Source organism: Numida meleagris, chromosome 4 (genome assembly GCF_002078875.1).
Source record: "Numida meleagris isolate 19003 breed g44 Domestic line chromosome 4, NumMel1.0, whole genome shotgun sequence".
Taxonomy (NCBI): Eukaryota; Metazoa; Chordata; class Aves; order Galliformes; family Numididae; genus Numida; species Numida meleagris.
In genome coordinates, this window is record NC_034412.1 from 2,596,164 (window position 1) to 2,615,527 (window position 19,364).

The following is a 19,364-nucleotide window of genomic DNA, read 5'->3' on the forward strand; positions in this document are numbered from 1 at the left end:
CTTGCGTTTCTGTTTCCTAGTCCGTGACCAGGGATCTTGCCCACTACACAAATGTGAATAAATATAATAATCGCCGCTATCATCACGGATATTCTGCTTAGCTTACCCAGTCCTCAGTTCTGAGAGCCACTTGGACTACAATGGCTTCAGTAAGAAGTATGGAAAGTGGCTCTTAGGGCTGCAGACACAATTCATTTGTTACACTGCTGTTTAAGTTGCTCTGCTTGTACTGCATCGCTCCATTTCTTTGAAGGAACAAGTTGTTATGGCTGCCAAAAAGTTTTCTGGAAATAATACAGATAAGCTAATACTTGTCATACAAAAATCCAATGTTTATAATAGCAGAAGAGCATTCATATTTATATTTTGCATTTTACTTACACACAGCAGATAGAATTGATTTCATACTGGAGTCAGCTCTTTAGCCGCGCTATCTTCCCTCTTGCAGGGAGAAAAAGTATTTTAATGGAAGCAGATACTCTTATTTTCTTACAGGGGATTTGTTACATTAGTTTCAATTTAGGAAAAAAGCAAACGAGTGACATCAAAATACAAGCAAACCTATAGCCGGATAAAGGCCTTTGCACATAATGCTATCAGTAATTGGAAAAACACGAACACGCATTTGAGTTGTGAAACGTACATCATGTCCCAGAGATAGTTAAAAATACATAATAAACTCTTCCCTGGAGGGGCCTGTAAGTGGAGCCCTCGCAGGAGTGCGTCAGGGGTCCTTATGCAAAATGATTTTATAATGGCTGAGGAAGAAATTATTTATTAGTTCATCAGACATAAAGGAGTAGTTAATGATAGCATTCATTACAATCTTTATTGTGGCGCATAATTAGCGACTCTGCTTCCGTCTGAATGCAGTAGCAGAGCACGACAGGTAGAGGAACAAACAAAGATGATTTATTATAATATTAAAAATACTTTTCCCTATCAAAAGTGATGTATACTAGTAGAGAGAAAGTAAATGTATTTAGCAGAGATTTCAGAAGCTGGTCCCCAAATACCTCCACTTGCCGTGTGTTGCCTCACACCAGCATGAGCATCGCAGGGAGGGCATGCCACCCTAGGGTTCAGCAGATGATCTCTGCTCTAGTGTTGGCTGTCACCAGTGGTTTGCACTGTAATTTTGCAAGTACTCAAGTTGTTTGAAATGAAAGGCTCCTTGCTCAGGCTGGAGAAAGAGAGGAATTTCCATTCGCTTCGGACAAAGGGTGGGCGTCAGTGCTGACCCTGCAACAAATCTTCCCTATGGGACAGAGAGGGAACTACTAGGAATGGAAGAAAAGAGAAAATGGTGTCAGTGTTATTTATAATCCTGTGTTGTTCGTGAAGGTAGACAATCCAGATCCCCTCCCTTATTTTTCCTCTTTACACATAATTTAACTCCCTTTCTTTCTTTTCAGTGGAATCGAATGTATTCCCCAACTGCACTATGAAAATTACAGTAGTTCCTGGGTTAAAAAGGTGCAATATTTATAGGAACATTTTATGATTTTTCTCTTATGCTGGACACTGAGTTTCTTTTCCTGGTATTAGATGCTGTGTGCAAGCCTGCACGTTTGTTAATTTGTTGCATTTTAAAAATAAACGAATTGTTTTTTAACTATAGGTTATGCTTAGTGTGCTTGACTATGGGTTGTGCTTGGCAGTTGGTTGTGCTTATTCTACAAGATTAAAAAAAAGATGGATAACAGTGCAATCCTTCTCGTTTACTCGAAGCGTAAATGAGTAGGGAACGCAAACTGAGTCTTTTACATAAAAATGAATATGTATTTGCAGTTTATATACTCCATACATCCACATTTTCGGAATAAAGAGGACTTACACCTGACCTGTACCCAGCGGAAACATTCTCCCTGTTTTCAGAATCTTTGAAGGAGAATTTAAATGAATTTGGGGAGATGTTAACTTTGTTTCGGAGATGGATGGGATTAAGAGGTCAACGTGGAAAGTAACAGAGCAGAATGCAGCCTGAACCTGACAGACCAATCAGTTGTTTCCATAGATTTTTAAGCAAGAATGTGCCATTATAAACATCTTTTCTGACCTCCTGGGTATTGCAAGCCAGGAAATTTAATCCATGATTCCTGCATTAGAGGAAACTGCTCTGCTCTGTTTCATAAAATGGTTGTCTTGTTTGTTTTGCTGGGTAATATTTTACTTTCTCAGGGCGTAGAATATCAGCCATTAGAAGCCAGTCTTGGCTTAGTGTTCTGTAGATTTATTTTGAACATTTTGATACATATTATATAAGCAAAGGCTTCATCAAACAAAAACTACTGAAAACAGCATAGTCACTGCAAATTCTATTCTATCACTGCACAGAGCTTATCTATTTTACTTTATATTTTTTCCTCTTACAGCGAGCTTTCTTTTATCTCGAGAGACTGATTCCACTTAGACCCCTCCTATGCCTGGTTTTGCCATAAATCCAGAATGATAACCCCCACTGTGCTGAAATATTCACAAGAGGAGTATCACCGCTGTTATTTAAGGAACGCCACAAAAAAAGAAGACACGGAAATGCGTGGAGCTCAAGTCTCGGGTAAGGCACGCTTGGGAAAGAAATGCATTTTCAGAAAACCACTTCCAGCTCAGGAAACAGGAGGTCAGAGTCCTGGCCAGAAGTCAGAGGGTAAAATAGGTGGAGGAATATTCCTGCTGAGGAAGGTGCTTTGTAAGAACCTCACAGTCATTATAAATACCATAAGTGTGCTCCTCACATACAGAACATCTCCTGACTTTCTGTGTGTAGGGGCACAACTTCAGTGACAGTATTTGTATCCTCCTATTTATTTGCAGAGAGAGATTTGCAATCTCAGAGAAGAATTTAGGCAATTGGATGATTTTATTTAATCACACGGTGTGTTTAGACGTCAAGAAGTTTTCTTTAGATAAAAACCGTGTAAAATTACGTCTGATAGATGGTATATGATATGTTGCCAAAGAGTTAAAAATAAGTAATTCCCATGATAAATACCTCAGCTTCCTTCTTCAGTCCCTAGCTGCAATGCTGCAACAATGTCACTTTCCTAGAGAACAGATTTCCTAAGCCGTTTTGCAGATATCACATAGTAGAGCTTTAGTTTTTAACATCTATTTCAAATGGCTCAGGTTGCTTTTAAAGCTTTTGTGGGTTTGAAATAGCATCACCTCTTGTGGCACTGTCGGCCTGGTTGCTTAACTGCTGTGTTCAAACACCGTGTTCTATGCAATCTGATTTGCGCTGCCCACATCCATGGAAGCTCTTTCTTCTGTGGCATTTCTGCAATCACCGCTTTATCTTAATTATAATAATAAGTAATTTGCAAAGGGTATTGAAGTGGAAAAATAAACAAAGTAAAAAGAAAAATCCTAGATAAGTGCATTACCAGAGAGACCCACTATTGGTTGTATTATCAAACGTTACTATGATGGATTTTTAGATAAGCATTTCACCCCAAACAATGCATCTAACTCACAATAAAATGTATATTGAAACAAAGAAGCAAATGCTGTGAGGGAAGAATGAAAATACTGGAAAACACAAGTTTGTCTCATGTGGAATAAACCAAATAGATACAGAGCAAGAGCTCCAAATCTCTAAGAAATAGCGGTCATGTATTTGAATTCATGACACTTTTGCAGAAGTCAGTGGCTGGCTTTCCTGTGACAGTACCAGGAGCCCCAGGCAGAATGCTAGCTGCAGGAGATGCTCCGTGTCCTTCAGAGCCAAGAGTGTAACTACACAGAACTACTCGCTCTTGTTTAGGAATCTTTTCTATACATTCCTAACTAAATATCCTCTTAAAATCCCTCACGTTTACAAGCTGATGAGGTGTTGTTCCTTCAGTTGCTATAAGAGCATTCCGATATCCACGGTAGCTGGGGTTGCATATGAAAAAGATTATCTAATTTCACCTCCACTACCATGGACAGAGTTATCACCCACTAGATCAGACTGCGGCCCCATCCAACCTGAACTTGAATGCCTCCAGAGATGAGACTTCCACTTGTTCCAGCACCTCACCACACTCTGAGTAAATAATTTCTTCCTAACATCTAACCTCAGCTTCCCCTCCTTAGTTTAAAGCCATTCCCCTTTGTCTTATCACTATCAGACCTTCTAATGCACGTAAAATTCTTCTTCAGGAAAGATACTAAACAATACCTTTAGGTTATTCTTGCTTCTTAGTTCCTGTAAACAGGGAAGTGCTACTTGCAGACTACGTTATTTTACCATATCTATGGATAACAGAATTAGTTGGCTTGAGAATCCCCGGGCAGCTGGGTTTGCATGACCAGAGACTGGATAATGTACAGATTTGCTGGCGTTAAGTGGCATGCAGAGGTCACTCAAACCATTGAGTTTTATGAAAAATCCAGAAATAGATTACCATTACCATATGGGAGGACTGGCAGTGGAATCTCACCATATTCTTCTGGAGTAACTAATAGCTTTAATGTTCAGTTTTCCAATTATCGATAATTTTTTTTTTTCTCTGGAAGCAGTTTATGAATTATGATGTTGGTAAAACATCCGAAATGAAATTCTGGGATTTTAAAAGTGAATGCTCGAGAGTTATGACGGCTTTGAAAAATGCGAGCCTGCAATAGAAAGACTGAATTGACTCCGAGGAACTCTGGTGTTGACATCAGCAGGAGCAAACAGGCAGCAGCAAGTGAGGAGCTGCATGCCTGCACTACTAATATCTCCAGTTAAAACTAATGGTGTGGCAAAGGTAGCAATGAAAAGGCCTGTCCAGATCCCCAAATCTGAATGTGTAAATTTAGCAGATCAGTTATCCCGAGGTCTTCTTTGTTCAAAATAACTGAAAAATACAAACACTAAAAATACCTCTGAAGAAAGGCAGGACTGGTTCCCTACTGGAGAAAGGTTATATTTCAGCATAAAATCCAGCAAGTGGGAGTAAAGCTCATTACCTGCAGGGATGTAAGGACATCGAATGGCTCAGGAACCTGAGTGTAGTCCATGCACTGGTTTTGCTACACTGCATTTTTCAATCAAAGCACAGTGGAAATCCATATATTTAATGTCTGACTATTGTTTTTTTATTTATTTTTTTTCATGGAGGAGCTAAACAAGAGAGAAAAGGAGGATTGCAATCCTTAGAGCCTGTAGAGGCAGACGGCTGTTGGCTGTCAAGGGAGAGGATTAGCACCTACGTGTCTTTCAGTGTATTTATTTCTTATGATATCTGTCTTCTCATGAGGCAGAGGCATTTTAGAGCACTTCAGGTAATCTTACTGAAGCAACTGGTGTTGTTAGCATGCTGTGTGTGTGTGTGTTTATTCTGCTCTTGCACTCCTCTTTTCAGTTCTCCACCACTATTTGCTGGGTGCATTTCATAAGCGTGACAAATCATTGCTACATATGAATTTTAAAATAGAATTTTGTATTATATTTGGAAACCAGAAATGAGAGAGAAACGTGAATGCCTGAATCCTGAGTGCTCCTGAGCTCACAGAGGGCTCCATTGCCTTTTTAGATGCAGTTGCGTTTGGGAAGAGGCACCCGCAGATCTGGAGACATCACTCTGAGAAACCTGGGGGGTCATGGAAGTATAAGCCTGGCTGACACAATGAAATACCCAATGAAGAGTGAGCTCTGTGTATTTTGCTTCTGGCTTATGTTTCCAGGTGAGTTAATAAAAACTCATTTCAGTTAATCTACATCCATTGGGTATTGTCTATGTGTCTTTGGGGCTGAATGATGCTTTGGTCACATCTGGGCTACACTAGCAGAGCTTAAAGCTTCTACTGTCCACGAATTAGAAGAATCAATCTCTTTGAACACATTTCAAATTGATCCTTGATTTGACCACATAGCTCTTGGATAAGGTACCCTACTATTAGTCAATTTGACTTGGAAAGATGATGATCCAAATTAAAATGGAAACCTGACCTATATTGAGCAGCTGCAGTCTGCAGAGCGATTTTATTATTGTTATTATTATTATTAGTGTGCAGCTCTGTTTGTGAAGTCCTTGCTGTGAATACTAATGTCTGTGCCCAGGGCTGTGTCCAGAATTCCTAACTTGGGCATTTGCATTAACGATCAGCGGCCTGTAATATGGCCTTAATCCTGGCTCCAAATGGCTCCGAATCTCCAGAACAAAATGCTTCTGTATCCCCTGCTTGTAAGAATTTACTAAAGACTAACAGTTACACAAAAACTGCCTGCTAGCTTGAGGGGACAGATTTTCCTCCATCAATTGCCTTGTCAGTTTTAATCGTAGTTTGAAGTGACCACAAAAGCTTTGAAAATGTATGGGTTATGGGTAAGGTCCTGCTTTCCCAAAGGCAGGGTTGCATTTGGTCAAGAGTGGCTTCTTGTGTACCTGCCAGCACACAGACAGTATGGCATCACTCTGCACATCTCTGGGTTTTTGCAGCTCTGGCACAACATTTGCACAAGTGACAATTAAGGAAAGGTATGAAATGCTTTGCACGTAATTACTGATTTTGATTAATTTTAATCCAAATTTCAGTAATTTATATGAGTATGGAAGAGATGAAACCTTACTGATGTATTTCAGGTGTTCTTTCTGTATTTCTTACCCTTGCAGGAAAAGCAAGTTTAGTCTTAGATTCCAGTAATTACCTGTGTTATTAACGAGAGAAACAAATACATCCTAGATATCGAGTATCTCCTGGTTTCAGTCTCTCCCTCACACATGCAGTTTTATGACCAAATCCCATTTCTAAATTCAGCAGATTTTAGCCAATAATTAAATTTTCATGGCTAAATTATAACTAGCTGCTTCCCCTATCCCTTGCCAAAGAAGATTTGTAATGGCAAAATTGACAAGTCAGGACACTTACAAATTGATATCTGAAAGCTCCATTGTGTCAGCTTCTTCAGAGCAGACTTAATGTGATTGCCTTGTCAGCTGCATCAATAATAGAGGGCGAAGATCAATCTGTAATGAAGGCAGATGAGATAACTTTTCTAAGTGTAGAACTGTGATTCTTCCCCAGTAACTGGGAGCTGCAATTACAATGGTCATGCTGGGCATTGCTCTTCAAATGCACTGTAGACTTGTAGTTCAGAATAGCCAATGGCAAATAAAATTCAACTACCATAGCAACACATGACTCGTGAAGGCTTGCAAAACAAGTAGGTCATATTTTGGTGTTTTAGAATAAAACTTCTATCTCTAAAGTATAAAATGCACTTTCTTTCAACATTTCTCACAGAAGTCTACTAGTGTAGGCATATTTTTTTGGAAGAAAAAAGACTTTAAATCTATCACTGAAAGTTACTGATATCTTCTGTATTTTTTTTTTCTGAGAAAATTTCCATATTTCTAATGAAAAGAAGTTGTTTTTTTTTTTTTTTTAATGTGGTCTGCACTGTGACAGCCACTTGGGTGGCTGCACGTCACGGAGGAGATGGCCCAGGGGAAGAAGACTTAATAGGAGCTGGGAAACACATTCTCTGTAGGAGTATTTCCTCCAAAAAAGTTTCCATTCAGGACACCTGAAATACTTCTTTGGAAGGCTGGAAGGTTTAACATTTCATTTCTGTTCTCTAAAATTCTCTTCAAGTTCTGTGTCATATGAACTTGTTGATATGAGCTGAAAGATCATGAAGGAAATAATTAAGGACTTGAAAAACCTGGTGCTATATTCTTTTCATGACATGGTAAATCTTTGGGTTTGGCTACATGATTTTTTTTCTTTTTAATTTGCTTTTGGGGTTTTTTGGTTTGTTTGTTTTGTTTTTGATAAAGCAGAACATCTTTAACAATAAAGACATCTTGCAGTTATAAATTATACCACCCTTTCTTCTGAAGAATCCCACAGTTTGATAAGCGATAGTTTGGAAGAGCCATTCCAGTGTACCTGAAAGCTGAAGCCGATGACTTTTCTTTAGAAGAGCTTACAAAGCAGAATGAAAAGAGAGAACTCAGGGTAATGGCCTGCTCCTCCCAACGTGAGTCAGGTGAGTGATCACATTAACATGAAGGAGCTTGTAACTTAATAACAGATGCAGCTCTTTATTTCTTTTTCCCTTAATCTCCTAGGACACGTCCTCACATGATACTTTGTCCAATAGTTTTTGGTAGAGTTCTACTACTCGCTGCTTATTATCCCATCTTTGGATTCGTCTTTTGCACCACGAGAGTGTAAGCAGACTACTCTGGGACTTAGATGAGCTGTCAAATAATAACAATGGACAATAAAAGCAAATTGCTGAGACACCATGAGGCACAAGCTGGAGGTGATCTCCATAAACAAGTCAGAAAATGTTTTCAAAAAAATAATGTATTCAGTTAACTGAGGATCAGCTGATGGAAGTCTGAGTGATTTTAGAGAGAAACAACCACATCCATCAACTTGTTTTGAATGATTTATCTCTTTGGATTTGGAAGCACAGCCCTTTGCATTTGAACAACTCGCTTCTTATTTCCCTCATGATGAAAAGTGATTTAAAAAGGCAACCTTTAGAAAACCATGGTATTAAAATGGTACAGTCTCACTGCCTTCGTCTTTTGTGAGCTTTTAGGATGTCTGAGCAGTGCTCCCGACTCTATCATATTGCACACCTCTGTTTTAAGGTGCTGCTCTGAGCTCCCCACCACCTTCATGAAGCCCACACGTCAGCAGTCAGTCCCTTACAGCAACACTGGGTAGTGTCTTTAAGTTTGACTTCTGGGAGAGATCTTTGTCTGGCGGAGATGTCACATCCAGTGGGAGCATCTCTTGGTTCAGAAGTGATCTGCAATTGAGCGCTGCTGGGTGAAAGTGATTTCTAGATGAAATTAATTTCTTACCGAATGTGGGGAACATTCAAAACTAGTATGCTTAAATGGAATATTGCAGACTGATGCTGAATTTCAGTGGTGGGAAAGGCAGTAATGAGAACTATCTTAGCTTTCCCTGTGCTTGCCTTGGAGAGGTAGCAGCTAGCTAGGGCGCCTTGGAATGCAATAAAAGCAAATTAGTTGATGAAATTGTTCTCTGTAGTGTGCAATACAATTTTTTCTTCAGTAGTGAGTCTGGGTTAGAGAGGAACAAATGCCTGAAAATAATGTTAGTCCCTCTCACATCAACATAGGAGAGGTTTTTCCAGGCAATGTCTGACTTCTGGAAGAGATCTTTGTCTGGTGGGATGCAGCATGCACTGATGAGTGCAGCAGGGCCAGCTGAGGGCTGAACTTTTGTTCTGCAGAAATTGCCAAGACCTAGGGCTAAAGCCTTTGCAGCAGCAAAGATCAATTAGAGGCAATGATCTCTTCTAAACCCTCTCTAAAATCAGTAGTCTGGAGGAGGGCAAGAGGTTAATTGCTGCAAACAAGTAATAACAGAGTAATAAACGCTGACAGTAAGTGTGTACTTCCCCACCCATGCTTAACTTTGTGTAGTCCCTGCAGACAACATCACATACTTTTGGTTCCACATCTGTCCTACAAAACCCTCCACTGGCATGGTTAGAATGCTTGACTGTAACTTGGAGGCCGGTGATGATGGGCAGGGCAGAAGGAAGGAGCTCAGTTTCTCACTGGAAGAAGGGATCGTGTAGGAAGGCTTTGGGTTTGTGGGCAGCACAACTTTTCTTGTTATCATCCTACAATATAACTGTAACAAAATATTTCCACTACAAGTGTGTCTTTCTTCTGGGCTGGCAGGGAAATAATGGGTATGACTTGAACAACTTTCTAATTTTTGTTGAGGATACATTGAAAATTGAGCCACATTGAAATGTGACGTAGTATTTTGTTTTACAATGTTTTACTTTGGTGTGCCAGGTTACCACAGGTGAAGATCATCAACTGTTATTAAAGTTGGACTTCTCCAAATTTTTACTCCTGAAAAACTACTTTTCATTGAAAATATGGCCTTTTCTCAGAAAAAAAATATAGAAGATATCAGTAAGCTTCAGTTATAGATCTAAAATCTTTCTTCTTCTAAAAAAATATGCCTAAACCAGTAGACTTCTTTAAAGTATGAAGGAAAGGAAGCTGAGACTACAACAAATTTCAGAAAATTTCTTTTTGGCCATGTACTAAATACACTCCTTGGAAGTCATCATTTCACCACAAGGTAGGTTCTCTCTCTTTACAAATTTTCAATTTGAGAATCAGTTCAGAAATGGGAGGTGAAACCTTTTCATTTTTTCCTTACCATCATGTCAGTAGGCTGAGACTGAAACATTTGTATGAGTGGTCTCCTATGAGACAAAGAAAGTCGATACAAAGACTGCCCAGTCTTCAGGGCAATGAAAGAGTTGAAGAGGCAGAATACAAAATTGTTTTGTAAAAGTTTTCTTCCAGGCATGTCTGGCAGTAATAGCCATGTAATACTTAACAATTTGATTATGCTTCTCACAAAATTCTGTTTTTTAAGGAGTTTTCTGCAGCGGCTCTCAGAAGTGTGATCTGAGCACTGTCCTCATACTGAAATAGCTTTTCGTGGGAGCACATGCAGTTAATTTCCTGATACTGTGGATTAAGAACAAACAGGATTTCTTACCACCAAACTGTCTTTAATTACATGGAACGCTTTTCACAGCCATGCATAATTTAAAAAAACTGCTTCATTTTAGGAACTGGCATTTTACAGAAGTAAGATTTCAGAGTGGATGGTAATCTAACACAAAGTATATAAGTATTTCAAATAAAGTGGATAGGAGTTGTGCATCTCAGCTATTTCTCCTATGCATCTCTTCAGAAAAATACTTGACTGTTGATGTCCAAATCCAGACGCTTCATTATTTTCATGTTTCTTGCTCCATACACAACAGAAAATTATGTCTACTTACTCCATTCTATTTATTTTGTTCCTTGGTAGGAAATGATGAAAAGAACTTTTGTCACAGCCTAGTGAAGGAGCACAAAAATTGGATTGTGACATAAATGGATTTTTAGACATGTTTGGCATGTGTAGGAGACTGGTTTTTCAGAAACAATTCTTATTTAGATTTACAGATATGAACAAAGAAGTCTGAATTTCTAGTCAGTGAAGTTCTTAAAGCCTAGGACAAGAGATATGGGAGTTTGTAGTGAGAAATGTCCCTGAGAGCTGTGTTCAGTTCAGCCTTGGAAGCACTACAGTGAGACTGACACACCCCTGAGCCCAGACCCATTTATGTTCTGGACAGATTTCCAAGCAAATGACACTAATGGATATATATCTAAATGGAATCTGAACTGGTACCAAAATTAGACCTCTCAATTTTTGTGACAATCAAAAGAAAATATACATGTATATAAATTCAGCTATGTAGATGAAGGAAGGGAAAATGTGTTACATCTGTGGCTCAAAGGGAGAATAAGTGAATGATGGAGTCATGGCCTGATGAGCTTAACTTCTCCAGATGACAGAGCACAGAATGCAAAAATGTAATCACTGAAGAGTTGTGAGAGTCCTGATTTTCTCATTCCTCTGTGGAATTTTTGGATGAATATAACATTATTGTCCTCACTGAAAGAATGCCTTACTTCTAAAGGCACTGCAGGGAGACTTTTGCGCTGAGCATCTCCTGATCAAATGTTCACAAGAAAGCCACTTCCTTTTCTATTAAGAAAAGTTACAGTCATGCACCTTTTGAATATCTTCCAATGATTTTCTTCAGCAAATAAAAACTACCTTTAATTTTTATTATTACATTACCAAAAAAAAAAAAAAAAACAACCAAGAATAACTGAGAGTTGTACTTGTTAATACTAAAAAAGTTTTATTGCTTTTATGATTTCAATACATGTAATGATTTAAAAACTGGTTCTTACATTATTCCAGGATAGCCAGCTGGCCAGCTAGTGTGTGCCTGTGCTTCCATCTACAGACCTTGCATAGATCTCTGTTTGTCTTGGTGGTGTTTGCTTCTGTTGTATGGAAGCCAAAGCAAGGAAGCAGTACATGGAAAAACAAAGCAGCATACATTTAATTTCTTACTCCACCAGGCCAATGGCTCCGACTTCCCAGCAACTGCAGACCATGCCTCATCAGGTGGTACATCATCTCTGCCTATTGATTTCGTCTGCTATCGGCTGGAGGAAAAAAGAAAAGAGAGATTGTATGTCTCTCTATATAATGCATACAGAAATACAATTATAATGAAATATTCCATTCATTAGCAATGAGTATTTTAGTGTTGGTTTTGTATGTAGGTCTGCAGAATCTAGCTCTGGGCTTGACGGGTTTGTTCAGTGTGAAAAGTGAAGGAAAAGCTCTGTGAACTTGTGGCTTTACAGTCTTTTCCTTACAGAATAAATATACAAATGCTACCATCAGAAGAGCAGCTCCAGCTTCAGCTAAACCAATTAAGCCAGTAAAGCAGGCCAGTTTGTAACAGGCAGTCCCGAGTAAACAGGAATTAGGATTAAAAGAGGATATCCCAAAGAGGATTAGACATAAGTGAATATGGCTTTCACATTCTTAGGGTGGTTTATGGTGTCACAGTGTACTGTCGTTTAAGTCCAAATTGCCAGCTTTCATTTTGTGGTGCAAAGTAATGAGAGTCCCAAGGAGAAAACTGGGCAAAAAAAGAGGTTCTTCTGGAGCAGGAGGGCTCATCTTATTTCGTGTCTCTTCCCATTCTAGCCAGCGGACCAATAGCTTGGTATGCTATTTTCAGAGACCTTCCCTCTTTATTAATGCAATAATACAGCAAGATAATTACACCATATTCTTTATTTTATTTCCCCTACTGTCAGCAACAAAAGATGCAAGTAGAGCAGATTGTGAAATAAGCCGAGTTGAGGGGTCACTTCTTTAGCTCTGCTCTGCAGGGCATGGGAGCAAAGTAACAGAGGAGGGCAAGGAGACAGAAATAAGTGTGCTCATCACTGGCTTAGATCTGCTGTGGTCTATATCAAAGGTAGTTTTAACATAGTGAAACCGATTCTGCCCTCTTTAGCAAGAACTCTGCAAAGTGTAGGCTTTTAAAAATGTGAATATATGTCCAAAGGAAAGACCTGAAGTGGCAGTAAAACTTGATGGCAATGTCTGAGATGGCCACAGTAATGCCTCATAGTTTTTACCTCTAGGTCACCACTCCAAATCCAATCTAGGTCATTAATGACGCAAAGTTATTGCCATCTTGTGAATGTCATCAACTGACACTCAAAATGTTAAGTATCCAGTTCTACAATCAATACATGAAAAATCTTTGCATCAATTTTCTCTATGATCAGTGAATAGCTCATTGTATCATTCCTCACTCATAACCTCTAATTTTATCACCTCTCATAAAAGACATCAGCTGTCAAGGACATGTTGATATCTCGTGGCTAACCAGTCTTCATCATTTGAAAGCTCATCGTCTGTAGGATGAGACAAATAATTTATGTCTTGCGTCGTATATATACATTACTTATTGTCTTTGTCTTATGGTAACAGAGAACACGTTTTCCCTTACTTTAATGTGGAGGATTTTCAGTGCAATAGATATTAAGAGCCAGGAGATAAATAATTAAAATCAAACAATGATTTTCATCTCTGTATCTTCTGGCATTATTTGCAGAGATGGTTGGAGGGAGCCATTCTTGACTTTAGCAATATATTGTGTCCATTCTGTGTTTCAAAATACATAAGACAGTGACCACTAGTCTGATTACGCTAATGCTACCATTTATAACCCAATTGAATACAGGAAAATCTCATTAATAATATGCCTAAATTTGATGTATATAGTGTTACATACTTCTATCATCCCTCTGGGTCTAAATGTCAACAGCTTCAGTCTTAAATAACAGTTAAAATAACACAGTTGCTGTCCTGTTGGAAAAGTCTCTGCTGAATCTTGAGCCATTTTGTAAAGGTGAGACAGCTTTGGGCCCACAGATCACTGTCTGTTGCCTAAGAATAATAGAAAAAATGGTAACTGCTAATAGACACAAGGAAGGAATTGAGCAATGTTTAGGTTATTAACAAATAATTAAATCTTTAAAGCAGGAGTTCTTAGAAGACACCAACAGTATCAAGATGAACTGTAATAAAATATCTTTTTTTTTTCATGTAAAGAAGCCTTTCTCCTTTTTCCTTTTTCCTCTCTTTCTTTTCCTCTTTTCTTCTTTGTTTTTGGAGACCCATAGTGATTCTAAAGTCATTTTTTTAATGGGATTATTCTCTCAACCCTTAGCTTTCCAATTTCTTTCCCTCTTAGCACCATTTCTGCAAAGACTTGTAGTTAGAGCGATTGCCTTTACAGAACTCGAGCTTTTCCCATCCCAAGTGCAAGCAAGGCTGAAAATGAAGAGCTATTATTGTTCCGAATTCAAGTTGTGAACCGGATGTCAGCTGTTGGAACTAAAGGGCATTTGAGGTAAGGGAGTACTTCCACTGTCATATAGAGCAAAGCCATTTTTAAAGTAGAGGGCAAGATCTCTGTGCAAAGCGATGCTTGGGAAATCGTCTATGAGTTCAGTTGTGCATGCAAAATAAGGTTAATATCTGTGCGTGTTGATAACTAGGCCTCTAGGTAACAATTCCCATGCATGCATAATGTACAGTTTCTGTAGGACTTGCACATATATAAAATAATTAGAGCTCAAATGCCCTTATGCATGCACATATGCTACAAAGAGGAAAGGAGATGGGAAGATGGATCCATACAACTGCTCTTGTTCAGAAAACTGTAAAGTAAAGAGAAAGCATTTCTGGCCCAAAGGTATTGAAATAACTTGCCAGTCTTAATAACTGGTGGGTATGTGCCTTCAGGTACAGAAAAACTGTAAAACCTGAAAGTTACAGATTTTCTGCCTGGCAGTGACAATGAGTACAGCAGGAGGGAGCCCGTCAGAGGTACAGTTCTTGTCTGAACACGCTTCCATTGAGGCTTCCTTTTTGTAGAAGGGTATTAAAAACAACTGTTATGATTTGTTGATATTTTGATGGCTGCCTTTGTTTCTCCTTCCAGGTTGTTCAGAAATGTTAAAAATCTGCCTGATGAGCTTTTCTGCAGAGCAAAAGACTTCCTTTTTGTCCCCTGTACTATCAGGTCAGTGCTGATGTAGGCATGAGCCGTGTGTTCCTAGTACCCTAGATTGCCTCTCACCCAGACCAGCCACCCTCAGATCAGCTCGGTGCAGTGAAAACTGTGTTGGACTGGGAAGGCCATCCTTTCTGCAATGTGAAATAATCTTTTTTAATTGTGTCACTGCCACCAGCCCTATCCAAACCAACATTGCAGCTTCCTTCAGAGAAATAAATAAAAGAAGGTTGAGATTACCTTGGAAAATCTTGGTTGTGGGTGCAGAGCTATGTCTTGAGTCCCACATACAAATATCCCAGAGGTTATTCTATTATTTACTACTTGCAAACGCATGACTCACATTATTTTGTTTTGTTTTAGCATGTACAGCTTCTTCTGATTTTTCTGTATTTTATATAGAAAAGAATGGATATAATTGCAGCAGCTGAAGCAATTTCCAAGAAAAAGCAGGAGGAAGATGATTTACTGTGAGCTGTAATGAGAGATAGACTCCTGCTTTCATAAATTCAGAGTAAGTACTGTTGTAGCTACCCTAATCGACATCCTCCAGGGCAGCCTGCACTGGGGTGCCCTGTAAAATGGCAGAGTGCAGCCAGGAGGAAAAATCACTGCTGCTCACTGAGCTGCTGCCACAGGATCGCATACTTCAGACCTGAGGTCCCGCTACCAGTGGCAGAAGTCTTGCCATCCCTACAGTCTCACTGGGCTGATAACCAGTCCCGTGCAGGGCTTCTCATTGGGTCCCAGGCAGTACACGGACAGCCCTGAGCAAGATGTTGATTGAGAAATATGAGAGATGGGTTGCAGGAGGAGAGCAGGAGTGCTAAGGCAGAGCTATGAGAAAGTCTACTTAAACCAGGAACTGCCATTGTCAAGAAAGTCGAGCGTCTCAGAAGCATCAAAGTAAAGACTGCTGAAGATGTTTGATTCTGTATTGTGGATCAGAGGAAATGTGACAGTTTGTCTTGGTAATGCTCACCAGAATGTTTTTCATGATATTTAGAACTATTTTGCCTGAAGGCATGAATTTCAGATGAGTTGTAGTCAAATAAAATTGAGATGTGGAGCTGAATCTCAGGAAAAAAAAAAAAGAGAAGAAAAGGCAGAGAAATTTCGTAATGTAGATAAATAGAACAAAATGAGATCTACATGAGAAGTTTTATTAAATTTGGAATTGGCTGTTGGACCAGAAAGATAGAGCTAAGTAAAAGCGTGAAGTTAACTAAGGGAAAAATGAGTTTGAAGCAGGAACAGAACTCAAATTCATCTTTGCCAGAGCGGCAGGAGGCTGACTGTGACCTTGAGCTGCTGGACGTGCCATTTGCATGCACGCCTTGCTTTGGCCTGAGAGAAACTTGTGCAAATGTAGAGATTGCCTTTATGTTAGTGCACCTAACCCCAGAACTGCCATGTACCATGTGCTGCCATTTACATGGTTACTCAATCTGCTGAAAAACTGGGCAAGTGAGCTGCCATGGATCCCAGGCTCCTGTGGCTGATGTTTCTAATATCTCAAGTAGCTGTAGTCTCTCCATGCCTAGCAGAGGGCAACTGGACACGTCATTGAGACATTACTCCCTTTGGGCTGACGTGGGGAGGGTCTCTCTGCAGCTCAGACCAATCAGCTGGGGAAGATGGCACTGCTGGTGTGTGCAGAGTCACAAAATAATTGGGGGTGGAGGGGACTTTTGGAGGTCGTTCAGCACAGCCTGCCGCTCCATGCTACGCGCTCTTCATTGCTGACGATCAGGCAGTTATCCTTCACTGCTGAGTGCTAAGGGAGATAAACAATGCTGTAAATGTATGCAGAATAGTCTAGTGACACTTTAAGGGGGGGAAAAAAAAAACCCAGACATTTAAAGCTCTTGTTTGGGTACCCTTTCCACCAATAAGATATTCTATAGCGCTTTCTTGCTGGTCTACTTCATTTTAAGCTCAATGAGGGAAGGTTTAGATTGGATGTCAGGGGGAATTTCTTCACAGAGAGAGTGGTGAGGTGCTGGAACAGGCTGCCCAGAGAGGCTGTGGATGCCGCAGCCCTGGAGATGTTCAAGACCAGGTTGGATGGGGCCCTGGGCAACCTAGTCTAGTGCCAGATCTGGAGGTTGGTGGCCCTGTCTGTGGCGAGGGGGTTGGAACTTGTTAATCCTTGGGAGTCCCTTCCAACCCAAGACATTCTATGATTCTGTGATTCTGTAATAGTGCTGATCCTCTGTGGGCTCATTTTTTCTGTTCCCACAACATATTTTTTCCTTCCTGTCCAGTCACAGGCACTGTATCTCTTACGGTTTTTCTTTTATAACATCTTGTTTCTTATGTCCAGACTCTCTCTCTTTTTTTTTTTTTTCCCTGCTAGTTAACTGTAATTATACACCTTTTTAATGAGTTTTAATTTGGTTTAGCATGTTTTTATGTGACTAACTGCAATCCCTCTGCTGGTCTAATTTCATATAGTATATTTAATTGAGTCCCTTTCTTCAAGTACACAGTTTGCAAAAATGTGTGTGTCGAACCTAGTTCCTAACTATAAATTGTGTTTTATTCCCAGTCTTCTGATTAGATTCTTATTTGCATTACATTAATTTTTTCCCCACTAAAATCCTGTCACGTACAGTTTAACCACTCCAGCAAATTAATTCCTGCTATATTTAATGCTACATGCAGAAAAGCCTTCATGGGTCTCCAAATTGTTCATTTCAGCCATTCTAAAATTAGTTCCTTTTTATTAATTGGGGAGTCATTGCATTCTTGAGAAGACAGAAAGCTCTCCTGCAAGCCACATTAACTGGACAGATGTTCTGAAATAGGTTAAATATTACCCAGTAAGCACTGATACAGCTCATCAGTCATGTCACTGCAACAATCACTCTTTCCATAATCTAATACAAGCTAAGAAATGAGAAAGGCAGTCTAGGAAGTGATGAACTGATGTTAGAGACAATAGTTTTCTGTTTAGAGTAGATTCGTGCTTTAAAATACCTGGAACAATTTCATCATCCATGATTACAGGATAACCCCCGCCCCTTCCTTGTATCTATCAACACTGCCATGCAAAAGGAGGGGACTCGGTGTGTAAATTATTGCTTTTTTGCCCTAGAGCTGTGCAAAGAAAGTCATTACCACTTGACAGATGGAGAAAGAATAGGAAGAAGCTATCTGGGCAAAATCATCCCACCAACGCTGGATACATGGTCAAAGAGTAGATTAAAGCTTTCTTTCAGGACTTTGGGCCTCCCCAACCTAACTATGTCCTGTGAACAGTCAGCTCGTTAGCTTGACCACCTCTGTCCTTCTCTTCAAATGTTTCTTGTCTACAGCCTCTCAAATGGAATAAGAAGGTCTCAGGACATATATTTACATATGTCAAAATAAAGAGACTTATAAAAGCGTGGGAGCAGACAAGATGCATCTCACAGACAATTGCTAGCATTTCCTTGTTAAATTCTTCATTATAGTTTATGCCATGTCAGTAGCTACATGACGATAAAACAAATGACACAGGTAACCTGACAGCCAATTTCAATGACCAGAAGGCAAAAAATGCCAAGTTCCCTTTCTTTAACAGCTAGATGAATGATGTTTGATCAAAGAACAGAATCTAAGTATCATGGTACTTACCTAGCCCATCATGAATAGCCTCAGGAAATAACTGGAACTCTCAGTTTTATAAAGAGATGTTCAAGACCATTTAATCTTTTTCATTCCACTTGAATTCTTAAGCCTTCCAAGACCAGTCACAGCATGTGCAGGCAAAATCCCAAGCGTTTAAAATCATGTACACAAAAATAGACCTTAAGCAATGCATTTTCAGTCTTTAATTCTTGGGCGTCTTTGACAAGGCTGCTTGCTGAGTCAGTGCTTGTATTCTCTTAGCCTCACTGATGGAGCTTCGGGTTTATTTGCATAAACCTGTACACCTGATGTTACATGGCCAAAATGAGCTGTGACAGCAGGCTTAAAGACAGAGCAGTGAAGTTTAGGACTTCCACGGGCATCTCAATGTATTTTCACATTTGCTTCCAGAAATACGTGGCCCCAGTGTACGATTAGATTTGGGGATGGGATGGCATTGCCTGGGAAAGTTAGCTTCTAGGTCATTACTTGTGCCGTTAATGAAAAGCGCCGCTTTCTTAAGGATCACTCTAACTTCATCCCAGGAAATCATTTTGTTATCTTGGGAAGTTCTCTGTGACGGAGATAGTGGGGTGAATGTTATGGGTTTCCAGATGAAGAATGCCACGGCAGAGCTTTGATGAGCCCTTTCATCTACTTAGCTGAAAGAAAAGTTTAAGATTTCAGACTTGCAGCTGGGTAAAAGGACACTGATTCCAGCTGCTCTTAAATGACAACAGAAATGCTTGAAAGGTAAACATTGCAAAATGGATTTGTTTTTATTGATAAAGTCCCTTGT

At 39.6% G+C, this 19,364-nt stretch overlaps 1 long non-coding RNA gene across 1 annotated transcript; it reads left to right on the forward strand.

Moving 5' to 3' along the window:
- LOC110399057 lies at positions 5,508-8,906 on the forward strand. Its single transcript, XR_002438856.1, has 3 exons — positions 5,508-5,652; positions 7,812-7,960; positions 8,043-8,906. It is a non-coding gene; the product is annotated as an uncharacterized LOC110399057 (long non-coding RNA).